The following is a 13467-nucleotide window of genomic DNA, read 5'->3' as shown; positions in this document are numbered from 1 at the left end:
GACTCTCAGCTGTACCTGCATGACCCTGACTTTTTTCTTCTTCCTTGCACCCTCACTGTGGCCTTGGCTCCATAGAAAATGTTAACCTCTGTGTCCAGCTACCAAAAGATTGCCTATTCCTGTGCTAGAACAAAATAGAAAAAGCCGCAACATGAAATAGGCTACCACATCTTGTCCCCTTCTTGACCCGGCATCTGGATGTTGATACAGACCCTTATGTGCTCGCCAGGATCTTCTGGGCTGATTGAAGCTGCTGGTTGGGAAATATTTGCCAGCAGAGATGCCGAGGAGATAGCTTCTCGGCACTCAAGCATATTCAATGAACAAGCTGATCTGACTTTAGCAGCTCCCCAAAACAGTCGGGAACCAGAAAGTCTCATTCCTTTTGGAGCAAAAATATTTTTCCAATCATCCAAATCAAATGCTGGCAGGAATCAGAATTCTGATTTGATGCTGGCCCGTTTTAACGGAAGAAGAATTGCAGTAGAAAGTAAACGATAACACTTGGTGCTATTTTTGAAAGTTAAATTTGTTCTCTGCCCCCCTTCCACATGACCATTAGTTTTGTCCTATCCCCAAACCTCTGTGTCCAGCTACCAAGCCCTCAGGAGCTGCCAGCAGTAACACCAAGAGCCCAGAAGCAGAACGTGAAGGTTTGTGAATGTGAGAAACCACCTACCCTGATGTACAGAGGACTGCAGCTAATTCCTCTAGAGCAGCAGCTGACCTGATTAACGTCTGAAGTTAATTGGTTGCTTGTCTCCACAAATAAAGACCATCAGAAGTCACCACATTGGAAGAATTGCCTGTGGAAGGCCCTGAAGTAATATACTGTATAGCCTTTTAGATTAGGTCTCCTTGAACTTTGACTTTCTGTTTTTACTTCAGAAGGTAGCAGTATCCAGGAAACGTGTAGAGGAGGCTATCTCACTTTGGAAATGGATCTATTTCCCAGTCTGGCAAAGTCGCTTTGATTCACAAACAGGGACCTTGGACGTGAAAATACTGATTTGTCTGAAATGCATATATAAAGATTTCTGACTCAGGATACTATTCTCTGCATTTAATCAAATAGTATCAGGGCTGTCTCAGTTTGGGCATTTAGGAAAGAAAGACCCTCACCTCCATTTGTAGTAAAAGGTATACTTTTACTAAAGCCAGGTGGTTACAGTGTAAGCAAGCCAGATCTGAATATTCCCACGTAAACCCAGTGATTTTCCACTTCTCTCTTGCCCTCCCACCTTGGTCATTTTGTTAATGTCCAATGGTATTCAAAGTACCATGTTTTCCCCAAAATAAGTTCCTGTCTTATATTTTTTTGAACCCCGAAATAAGCGCTTGGCCTTATTGCCATGTGCTCAAAAGCCCGATGGGGCTTATTATCAGGGGATGTCTTATTTTGGGGGAAACAGGGTAGGTGTTTTGGTAACCGTTCTAAAGTTTGGCACTTCTTTGGTGGGTGTTTGCATTCCATTCTCACGCTTGTGCCCTTGGATCGTTCAACCATTGGTTCTTGCCTCCGGATGGCACCTCTGATTCCTGTCATCCCCCCTCCCTATATTCTCCTGCTTCCTCCTCTCCCCCTTTTATGGCGAGATGCCCTCAAAGCGAAGCCTTACATTTCACCAAATTTTCTGCCCTGTAAGTTTGTTAGTCTTTAAAGTGCCACAAGAGTTTTTTTTAAATTAACATTGTCCCTCTTCTAGAAAACGTTAATACAAGTCAACTTTAATGCCATTCTCTTTTTCTTTTCCCCAACATTATTGGTTTGGTTTTGCAAAGTGAATCCAAATGTTTTAATATTTCAGCTGCCATGCCTCCTAAAAACTTCTTGGAATGGCAAATACCATTGAGACATCTGAAGCAACTCATTTCAGTATTTACCATTAAAATATTTGGGAAAATATTTCTGCAGCTGCCAGGTTTCCATGCAGTTCAGTGGCCACAGATTATTAACAATTTAAAATTCAACCTACTGGGGAGAAAAGAATCCCTACTCCTTAAGGTGAAAAAAATATACTTCAGGATTCTGTCACATCTGTTGTCTTCGCTGATGTGACTTTTTGTTTCCTCTACATCTTTGAGCCTTTTCATCAATGATTCGTAAATGAGGGGATAAGCTCATCCACTTTGCGGATGACACCAAGCTGAGGGGAATTACGAACACTTTGGAAGATAGACTCAAGAAAGAACTTGGCAGACTGGAGCACTGGATTCTATCCAACAAGATGCAGTTCAGTGGTGAGAAAAGTGAGATCCTGCACATAGGCAGGAAAAACCAAGTGTGCAGTATCTGGCTCAACATAAGTGCCTGTGAGAGGGCTATAGATGTCCTGGTGGATCACAGCTTAAGTATGAGCCAGTTAATGAAGAGAAGACTTGGGGAACACATAATAGCAGTCTTCCAGTACTTGAGAGGCAGTCACAGGAAAGAGAGGCCCCAAAGACAGGAAGCACTGGGACTTTTAGCCCTATGACTGTATGACCGTGTAAGGAAGAAGACCCAGGGTGACTTTTGGTTGCCACTAACTAAAGAGATGTACTTGATCTCAATTCACTAGCATCAATACTGCATTTTCTAAAAAATTACATGGTTTATGAACGTAAGAAATGTCCTGCTGGATCAGGTTGTTGGTCCATTAGAAAAGGAATGTCAGGGAGAGTCAAAAAATTAAGATGGAAAATACAACATTGTGACTGAAATCTGTGGAGGGAGTTTATTTAATAAAAATGTGAAAGCAGCAGATTATTCAGATACTAGCAGGAAGTAAACAGCCTTGAAGAAAACTCCTGAAGTAAACTCCAGTTGACCTAATGAATTGGTACAACAACTACCTTAGTCTTTAACTGGTTGTTCTCCGCAGATAAGAGTGTCTATATAAGTTGCAAGTGGAAGAACCTTCTTCAAGAAGAAATATGTGCATTTTTATAACCATGCCTAGCTAGTCTTAATGAATAATATGAAAACTAGTTAAATGAATATGTATATTGGAAAACCATATATGTATTGTTTTTATGCAAAGCCCTTTTTCTTTACTGGAGAATTGCTGGATAATCATTTTTTTATGTTATAAAGATGTACCTTGTTAATTATCTCCAGCTTGTTGGTTGTTTTACTTGGGGCTGAATTGGGACAAATGTGATTCTTGGGGTGATATTTTATCATCACAGTTTTATGCACTACTGATGGATGAAAAATAATTGGATATCCATGAGACTGTAACAGCCTAGATGACTGAAACTCTAGAGCAGAGGTGGGGAACTATGGCCTCTTTATGACTTGTGGACTTCAGCTCCCAGAATTCCTGAGTCAGCCATGGGAGGATTCTGGGAGTTAAAATCCACAAGTCATAAAAGGGCCATAGTTCCCCATCCCTGCTCCAGAAGTATCACCAACATTTTGTTAAGCCCTCTAGCCAGAAACTGCCTTGAGATTTAAGCTAACTATGGAAAGTATTGGTTGATTGTTATATCAACAATATATTATTGAGAGCCGAATGCAACAAAATTTAGTTTTAATGTATGCTGATTAGTGTACATTTAAAATGATAATAAAGATTCTATTCTATTCTATTCTCATAGTCAGGGGAAACGGCGGTCAGGATTGGGAAAATCCTCTGGCTTGCCATAGGACCGAGTCTGGAAAGTTTAACGAGCCCCACCTCCTGCGCTGTGCTCCAGCTTTTCGACTCGGTCCTTGCCAGGACCAGACACATCGTGCCTAATTAGATTTGACAACTCTTAACAAATTTGAAATATTGCCAGTGCGAAGGAGTTTTTTAACCCGAGACCGCTGAGAGCCGGTGAAATTGGACCTTAATCAGTCGCCCGGCAGGTTCCTGGGTCAGCGACCATAGGCTTGTCCCCGAAGGCTCGCTGCTAATTAGTCCCGCAGCGAGCAGCCGACTGCTCTTCACATCCAAGCAGCGGCTAAGGCAGAGACCGCTTTTTTCGTGCCGCGGATTGTTTCCTGCTCGACTCTGCCGCGGATTGTTTCCTGCTCGACTCTGCGGCTCGCAAACAAAAATAAAAATAAAAATAAAAATAAAGGGTAAAACTAAGCTGCCTGAAGCGAGGACTTACAAAATTTCTCCTTCCTCAGATCGCGCGTTAAAGCCTTGCAGCTAGCGATCCGGCAGCGGAGGAGGAGGGATTCCCTCCCTCTTCATTAGCACTCGCCTTTCAAGCCTTTCGGCTAGCGATTCACAGCGGCGTGCCCGTGCCTCATTATTAATTCAAATTGCGCTAGCAGCCTATCGGCGAGCGATTATTGAAAGGTCTGGAGCAATTTACATCGCGTTTGCAGCCCCTTTCTTTGGCGAGCGATACCCCACGGGACGGAATCTTCAAGGTCGTGAGTAAAAGTTTTGATTATCCTAAGAGTGGTTTAATTTAGGCGGGAGTCTAAAAACAAAATGGCGGAGGCCAGCCGACCTGTAGCAACCGAAGGCTCCACAGACAAGGCACTTAGCCGCCATCTTAATGATCCTGGGGAGGGCCCCTCAGGCAACCTTTCTCAGGCACCATCGAATGGGGGCCCCTCCCACACGGTCAAAACCAAACCTCTGTCCAAAGCAGAGGAGTGGCGTCACAAGGCCCTAGAGAAAGCAATTTCAAAATCTTTAAAAAAGAAGGCCAAATCAATCACACCTCACCCTGAGGAGGATTTTCCTCAGGGAACAAGGCCTTCTCCCACTGCGGTGGTCTATCCTCCCTTTTCCACTTCCGGGGCCTGGTCTCCTGATTGCTCAGCCTTGACATCTGTGCCTAATTATTCTGAGGCTGCTCTTCTCTTCCAAGCATTACCTGGGCCATCAGAGGCAGCCAACCTTTTCCAGGCTAGGCCTCTCCTGGAATCGGCTCAATCAGCCACTCCTTCTCTTCAATCTCAGCCCTGGCCAGGGCAGTTCGAGCCTCAACCTTCATTTCTAACCGCTCCTGCCACAGTCCAAAAGAACATGTCCTCCAGCACATTGACTTCTTCACTGCCACCCTTACCTATGACTAACCCATCTCAACAGCCACAACAACAAATTATTCAATTGCCTGAATCGTTTGGGCTACTCATCTCCGAAGCTATCCGACAAGGGATGTCACAATACCACCATCAGAACTCTACTCCTTATCACCCTGAACTTCCTCAAGGCAAACACCTTCCCCAAGGCTCAGAAGTCAGGAGTGAATTATCTGGACATTCGCATCACGAGGATTCTCCTATGTCCACTGGCCAGGAGTCCCTTTCTGAGGAGGAGGATGCCAGAGAATTGGCACTGTCAGATGACGAGGGTTTAGCCCCAGACCAGCCCTCTTTCGTGGGTCTCTTCAAACCCCACCTTTTCCGCTCCCTCCTTTTCAAAGCTCAAACCTCCACGGGTCTAGGAGTCATGACATCTATTCCTACTAGCCAGGCTGTGCAAGACCCCTCAGGTCACCTTTTCGCAGAACCCACAGTAATTTCGGAGACCATTCTGGCTCCTAAACTTTTTATTGATGTTGTCCAGCGCCAGTGGCAGAACCCAAGTTCTGGGTCAAATCCCAATGCGCAGGACAAAAGATTTTACAACGTGGCAGCTGACTTGGACAAAATACTACAGGTTCCCTCTGTGGACGCTCCCGTAGCAGCTTTGATGGCAGCCTCTCACCTTGCAGGGCCAGCGGAGGAATCTCTACGACCAGAGGACAAGCGGGCTGACCACACCATTGTGAAAGGTCATCAAGCTTCAGCCTGGTCCATCAGGGCCTCTACCGCGGCTTCGTTCTTCAACAGATCAGCTCTGCTTTGGCTCAAGCAACTCCAGAGCAGGATCTCGTATTTACCAAGCTACATGGCGGACTTTCGCTGCCTGGTGTGCTGCTCATTCTAGGTCTCCGACTTCGGCTTCTGTTCTCCACGTACTGGAATTCCTGCATGACGGATTCGAATCCGGCCTCGCACCTAACACCCTGAGACGACAGCTAGCAGCTCTCTTCGTTTCCTTTCAGCCCACGACTATAGGAACGAGAGTTTCCAAATCAGTTCTCTCAAGATGGATCAGAGCCACCATAATCACAGCATATGAGAGACAGTCTCTTCCAGTCCCTAAGATGATTTCAGCACACTCCACCAGGAGTGCTTCTACTTCAGCGGCCTGGGCTACTCAGGCATCGCTGGAGGAAATATGTAGGGCTGCAGCATGGTCCAACCCGACGGCATTCGTTCGACACTATCGGCTGGACGCATACGCATCTTCTGATGCGGCCTTTGGAAGACGGGTTCTTCAGGCGATCCACGAGGATTCGGAGTGATTGGTCAGCCTTCTCCCACCCAAACGGACATCTAGCTTTGGTATGTCCCAATCCTGACCGCCGTTTCCCCTGACTATGAGAATGGGTCGTTGGCTTACTTGCCTGATACGCCCCTTCTAGGAGAGGGGGAAACGGCGGTCAGTCCCTTCCCTGTCATTCGGCCGACTGGGGGAGGGGCCGCTGGGGTGGGTGAGCTCTAATTCTTTATCGTTTCAGCACGACACGTCAGTCTGCGTCTACGTCCTCGCCGAAAAGCTGGAGCACAGCACAGGAGGCAGGGCTCGTTAAACTTTCCAGACTCGGTCCTACGGCAAGCCAGAGGATTTTCCCAATCCTGACCGCCGTTTCCCCCTCTCCTAGAAGGGGCGTATCAGGCAGGTAAGCCAACGCCCATTCTATTCTATTCTATTCTATTCTATTCTATTCTATTCTATTCTATTCTATTCTATTCTAATATGTTGCTTGTAGCAAAGCAGTTTGTTGTTTTACCTAGGGAGGTATACTGACCATGGTGTCCACTTCAAAGAAGGAAATTAAAAGGAAATTAAACCATCAGAAATAAAAGCATTCCATCAGCATGTGTTTTAATCTACTTTATTTGATGGTTATTCTACATTAAATCAGCTGTCCACTGATAAAATTAGTTGGGAAGCAGCTATAATTTTTTTTAATTGCATTTCCAGAAGAAGAAAAAAGATTCCAGTGTCTTATTATTTGGGGGAAAGTAGCAATATTTGTGGCATGAAGAAGGCAGGAAAAGTAATAAAGGATCAGGCCTTTGCAATCGATGGTACACTTAATCTCCAGCTGAGACTCAGCAACGCTAATAGGTTCAAGATGAATCTGGAGAAACAGCTCAGTATTTGGAATGTGAATTATGAGTAGATCAAGAGGAACATTTAAATAATTGGGAAAAGAGAGAGGTGTAACTCACATCTTAAATTTATAATGATTTGATAATGACAGATATCTTCAAAGTCCACAGGTGATTCAGCTGAAGAGATGCATACTCTGGGTGTCTATGATTTGATAACTGTCATATCTTTCAACAGATCAGAATTAAAAGAATACCTATATCTCAATAATAAGTATCAATGTTCAGTTTTCCTCCCTCACCGTACAGTAAAGATTATATATATTGGCTGCTGTACTTTACCTTTTGCAATTTTGCCCCACATCCATTTAAAATTGGAATGTATTTATCTTCCAGTTAGCAATACACTTGAAGGTAATAATTTTCCTGCAACAGGCAATCACTATCAAAATGAGACCCTTGCCGGCATGAGAAATGGCAGATAAAACACTGCATTCTATTCGTGCCCAAAATTTTACAGGCATATGCACCTTAGGAAGTAAAAAGATATGTGTCTTTACTTGGATGAAAAACATTGTGATGAAATGGCCTGGGGGGCCAAGGAGCCGCGGGTTCCTCCCTTGCTCATTTGACCCAATCCCTTTCTCTAGTAGGAGTTGGAGGAGGAAGAGAATGAGTGTAACTCCCCTTTCATTTGTGCAACTTAGAGTTACTAGAGAAAAAGTGGAATACAAAAGTAATACTATATGAAAACAGTCAGGGACATGAAATAATGCAGTGAAATTTTAAAGACTGAAGAATTCCAGTTAAATGTTAATACTTTATCTAGAGGAATAGCTGAAATTGAAGACCTAATAGTCCTTTATGTTGAAAGGTATTATTGATGCATACATATATGTGCGCACACTCACACAATACTAATAAAAATACATAAACAGAGACAAAAAGCAACATTCTTTAGAGGGGTGTTGTAAGGAGAAAGCCAGAGTAGAGTATCATGTTTTGCTGTATTTGCAGGAAGTACATTAGGGATAGATCATCTTCATTTCGTTCCCTTAAAAGTTCTGAGCTTTAAAAATACAGGGGAAGTGCAGAAAATTTTAACTCTTTAGTTCCACCTTGTATGTCAGTAGGACTTTTGGCAGATCTACCTTAACTAGATATCCTTACCACTAGGATATATGAATTAGTAGTTTACTTATTTCATTCCAAATAGCCATACAAATACTATTTAAAAACCTGTAGCCACAGAACTTGAGGGAAATTTTTTATAAAATGTTTTATAGGTGGCACTTAGACCCTAAGAAATTATCATGTATGTATCCAGATATGCAAGCGAAATGTTGGAGATGTAATTGTGATGATGCTACATATTTTCATATTTGGTGGACTTGTAAGAAGATTAAGGCTTTTTGGATAAGGATCTGGTGGATTATACAAAATGTTTTGAAAAAGAAGATAAAGTTCCTACCGCAATTTTTCTTATTGGGAATTATTACGGACTGTACAGTAATTGAGACTAAGTTGATTTTAAATTTAATAACAGCGGCAAGACTACTGATAGGACAATACTGGAAGAAAAAAGAGTTACCTACAATAGAAGAATGGATATTGAAAGTTGCTAATTTGGCTGAGATGGCTAAAATCTCAGACTTTACACAAGAAAAATATCTAACACAGACTTCAGAGGATAATTAGAACTGCAGAAAAAATAATTGCTACCAACTTGCCTTCCATTGAGGACCTGTATACTGCACGAATCAAGAAGAGGGCCGTGAAAATATTTGCAGATCCCTCGCATCCTGGACATAAACTGTTTCAACTCCTACCCTCAAAACAATGCTATAGAGCACTGCACACCAGAACAACTAGACACAAGAACAGTTTTTTCCTGAAGGCCATCACTCTGCTAAACAAATAATTCCCTCAACACTGTCAGACTATTTACTGAATCTGCACTACTATTAATCGTTTCATAGTTCCCATCGCCAATCTCTTTCCACTTATGACTGTATGACTATAACTTGTTGCTGCAATCCTTATGATTTATATTGATATATTGATCATCAATTGTGTTGTAAATGTTGTACCTTGATGAACGTATCTTTTCTTTTATGTACACTGAGAGCATATGCACCAAGACAAATTCCTTGTGTGTCCAATCACACTTGGCCAATAAAAAATTATATTCTATTCTATTCTATTCTATTCTATTCTATTCTATTCTATTGTAAGGCTAACTGAATGGAAAAAATGGATTGAAGATACGCAAAATAGATATCAGATTAAGAGATATCAGATTGCCTTTGAATGATTAGGATGTATTTATCTTTGATTTGTATGGGGGAAGTTAGGATTTGAGAAGAAGGGGAGGATTATCATTTGTGTTAGGGAAAATTTAGCGAATGATTGTTTTTTCTTTTGAACTGTACCCTGTGTTTGTTCTGGGAAGTGGTGGGGGGGAGGGAGGAGGGTGGTTTTGGAGGGAGGGGGGAGGGGATGGAGGGGGGAGGGGGAAAAAAGGGGTGTGTGAAAATTTTTGTAAAAACTTTTTCAATTAAAAAAAAAAACCTGTAGCAAACACTATAAGTACAATATTACTGGCAGGACAATATATCAATACTAGGCAAGTCACACTCTAACAATCACCCCAACCCTATTGCCCATCTCAAGGGGTCTAGAACAGGGGTTCCAACTCCCAACCCCTGAGCTGCAGACCACTATCAGGTTGTGGCCTGTTCGAAACCAGGCTGCAGGAGAGATGGGCAAGTGCACACACATGAAGCTCCATTTGGGTGCATGGAGGCCAGGTGCGCCTACTGCTCACACAAATGGAATTATGCACATGTGCATGTTCCTGACATTCACACACACACACCTGTGCCAGGCTAGGCTGTCAAGATGGAAAGGTTGGGGATCGCTGATCTAGAACAACACCCCATGGCTGGCTCATCGCTGCTGACTTGCTCTAGCCAACTCACCCTGGTTGATTCATTGTGGGATAACTCAATGTGAGATAACTGTACTATTATCTGTCACTGTTTATTCGACATTATTTTAATTTTTATCATTCACAGTTCATTTGGTCCCTCCTTTAGCATCCTTTCTTTAATAATTCTTTTCCACCATTTTTTCAATATCAGTGTAACTCTTGTATTTCTCAATTCACCTAGTTCCTTTTACTATGAAGAAATGGAGGAACAGAATCATTAAAGAAAGGATGCTAAAGAAGGGACAAAATGAACTGTGAATGATAAAAACTAAAATAGTCGAAGAAGTAGTGGCAGATAACAATAGAGTTATCTTGTGTTGAGTTATTCTGCACTGAATTGTTCCAAGGTGAATTGTCCTATGGTGAGTTGTCTTGGGGCAAGAGCACCATAGTGAGTTGTCCTATTCCAAATCTCCAAGATTAATCAGTAGGTGTGAGCTTAAATGGGCTCCAGAGGATGGTAGAGGATAGGAAGGCCTGGAGAAACGTTGTCCATGGGGTCGCGATGGGTCGGACATGACTTTGCAACTAACAACAACAATCTCCAAGTTTTTTTTTAAAGCAAGAAAAATGCAGAATGCATTGTCTTGTCATCACAGCTCTCTCCCTCTCCTCCCCACCCTCACCTTTCCTTTTCTCCAAAGCTCTTTCCATTTTCTAATTTCGCGCTGTAACTTTCAAAATATTTGAATCCAGAGCCAGGCTTGCTTATTTGAGAATAATGGGGTTTAAGGGAGGTTGTATCCAGGCAAATATCACAGGACTGCATCTCGGTTGCTGGGTATTAGCAAAAAAGCAATTTATTTGGCTGGAAAATGTTATGGAGGATATTTTGGAGGTTTATAACAACTAGTTTGAAGAAGGAACTTGTCTGTCTTGCAGCCATTGATAAATTCAGAACATCTTGTCTAAGATCCCTGAACACCTAGAAAACCAGACCAATGTTAATAGGAAAATGTCTCAGCTGCCTCTTAGGTTCTAAGAAAAAAATATTTAAAAAATCTTGCAAATAAAACACAGGGATCTGCTGAGGGTGGGGTGGAGATTCAAGATGTAGCCATGTCCATGTGATCAAAACTGCTCTTTTTTTAGTGCATAATAAGGATTTGATCATATGACAGCAGCCACCATCTGGGCTTTTTTGACCCCTCCCTCAGGGACACTGCTGAAGTAGAGTTGTTTAACAGCTGAACCAATGACAGAAGAAGCCATTGGCTCCGCTTTGCTCCTTCACATTTGAGGCTGAACAGACATTTTTAGGGATGGTTTAACTGGGGCTCCTGTGCAGAACAAGGCTTGAAGAATTTTCCACCCACTCTCCACTTCCCAGTATTGTTCTGGTACATTTTACATAGAGAAATCTATCCTTATACACATAAATGATACAAGGCCTGCTGACTCATCCCTTACTCGTCTCTCTTCTGACCAGTGTGTTACTTACACAATAGCCTTCCCGCAATGTGCTTTTCCAAAATCCTCATCACAGAGGGGGAAATGAGGGCGAGCAGGACTGATATGGCCTAATAGAGCTTGCCCCGTGGGTTATTATATTCCATCTGAGTGCCAAATGCTTCCACACAATAGATAGCATACTCTTCTACTCCTTGATGCTGTTTTCTCAGGGGTGGGGGTTTCTTTTCTCTTTCTCTTTTGTGACTGATCTTATGGGTAACTGTGGCTTCTGTAGACAGCTGTTGACTACCATCTGATGTCAGTTTTATGAGCACTGCTTAGAAAGGAAGAAAGGGCAACGAACATGCAAGAGTGAAGGAGTGAAGGTTTGAACCAATGCATAACAACAGGAAGAAAAGTGGATTTTTTTAAGGCATTGGCTGTATATATTACAGTAGTAAGGACAGCTTTGTAGTATAAAAACCATGGCTCGTCCATTCTGTACCTATAATGTCTGGTGCTCTCCTTATAAACAGAACAAATCGGGTCCTATGCTGTTGTATGTAATACTTTCTCCACTATTTCTCATACATGGAAGAATGTAAAAAAGACAACAATTCTTCACAAAAAGCATAATCAATTTGTGAAACTCATTGCCACATTTTATGAGGACTATTGTACCACAGTATCTGTTAAGTTCAAAAATGAGTTTTTAATTGTTTCAAATTTTACAAGTGGAAATTCTGTGCTGGCCTCTTAGTTGGCAAGGAAATTTTCTACTCGACAAAATTAAGTCTGGAAATAGATTTATTTTTTCATATGGAACCACTTTAGGATGACTAAACCTGCCTGTCCCCGTCACAGTAGCTTTGTTCAAAAAGGAGTCAACTGCATGTTGGTGTTAAACATATAACTGCTTTCAGCTTCCTTGTATTTGTGCTCAGATGTCTAGCAAAAGTTGGTATTGAGCCAGCCATCCTTTCCACACACACACACACACACACACACACACACCCCGGAACATAGTGCAGTCAGTATCTAGCCAGCCAAGATGGATGGGGATAAATGACTAATTACTTTTACAGATCAACACTGTGCAATTATTGCTGTAAATCTTCAAAGCAGATTTGATGCTGTGTCCCCTGAGGCCATTTCTTCCTTTCTTTCATGTTACTGTACAGTAGGACTGAGAACGTCATGTCTGCTCCTAGAAGCGTTATTACCTCAAGGACATGAAGGTCGGCTGCCAACTTCTCTGGCTCACATCCTCAGTGACAGTGGCAGGCATGGAAGCATGAGGCTTCTGGGTCCTGGCTGAGTCAGGCCCTCCTCACAGTTCTGCCCTTCCACAAATTCAAATTGTGTTTGTGAATAAAGGAAACAAATGAATATGTAGAAACATTTAGCAAAAAGAGTCTTAAAAGTAATCCTTGCCAGCTTAACTTTGCATCTTCCTATGAGTTCCATGATCCAAAGCAGGGGTCTCCAACCTTGGTCCCTTTAAGACTTGTGGACTTCAACTCCCAGAATTCCTCAGCCAGCTTTGCTGGCTGAGGGACTCTGGAAGTTGAAGTCCACAAGTCTTAAAGGGACCAAGGTTGGAGACCCCTGATCCAAAGGAGCAACAGGGTCACAAATGTCTACCATCTAACACAACAGTAGAAACCAACCATTTGGAGAGGAGCTGAGGCCAGACAGACTGGTTCAGAACAGCCTGCTTATTATTATTATTATTATTATTATTTGCTATGGCACCAAGATCCATGAATGCAGGGTATTGGCCAGAATGAGAGAATTTACAATTACAAAGTTACATGACAGATGATGATGATGATGATGATGATGATGATGATGATGATGATGATTATTATTATGGTTCATTGTAATGACTCCCCCGATACTTCCTCAGATACCTCTCTAGATATCAGCTGGAGGAGGATGAACCAGTTCCTGGCACATCAGGAGCTGAGTTGATTGATGGCTG

The 13467-nt window shown here is 42.5% G+C and overlaps 1 protein-coding gene across 2 annotated transcripts in view; it reads right to left on the bottom strand.

Moving 5' to 3' along the window:
• Positions 1 to 13467, bottom strand: part of ITGA11 (integrin subunit alpha 11) — a 127508-nt gene that overhangs the window by 73904 nt on the left and 40137 nt on the right. The gene's annotated exons all lie outside the window — the stretch shown is intronic.

This window comes from Ahaetulla prasina, chromosome 13, assembly GCF_028640845.1.
Source record: "Ahaetulla prasina isolate Xishuangbanna chromosome 13, ASM2864084v1, whole genome shotgun sequence".
Lineage (NCBI taxonomy): Eukaryota > Metazoa > Chordata > Lepidosauria > Squamata > Colubridae > Ahaetulla > Ahaetulla prasina.
The sequence above is the reverse complement of the archived record's forward strand: the minus strand, read 5'-3'. Positions and strand labels throughout refer to the sequence as shown.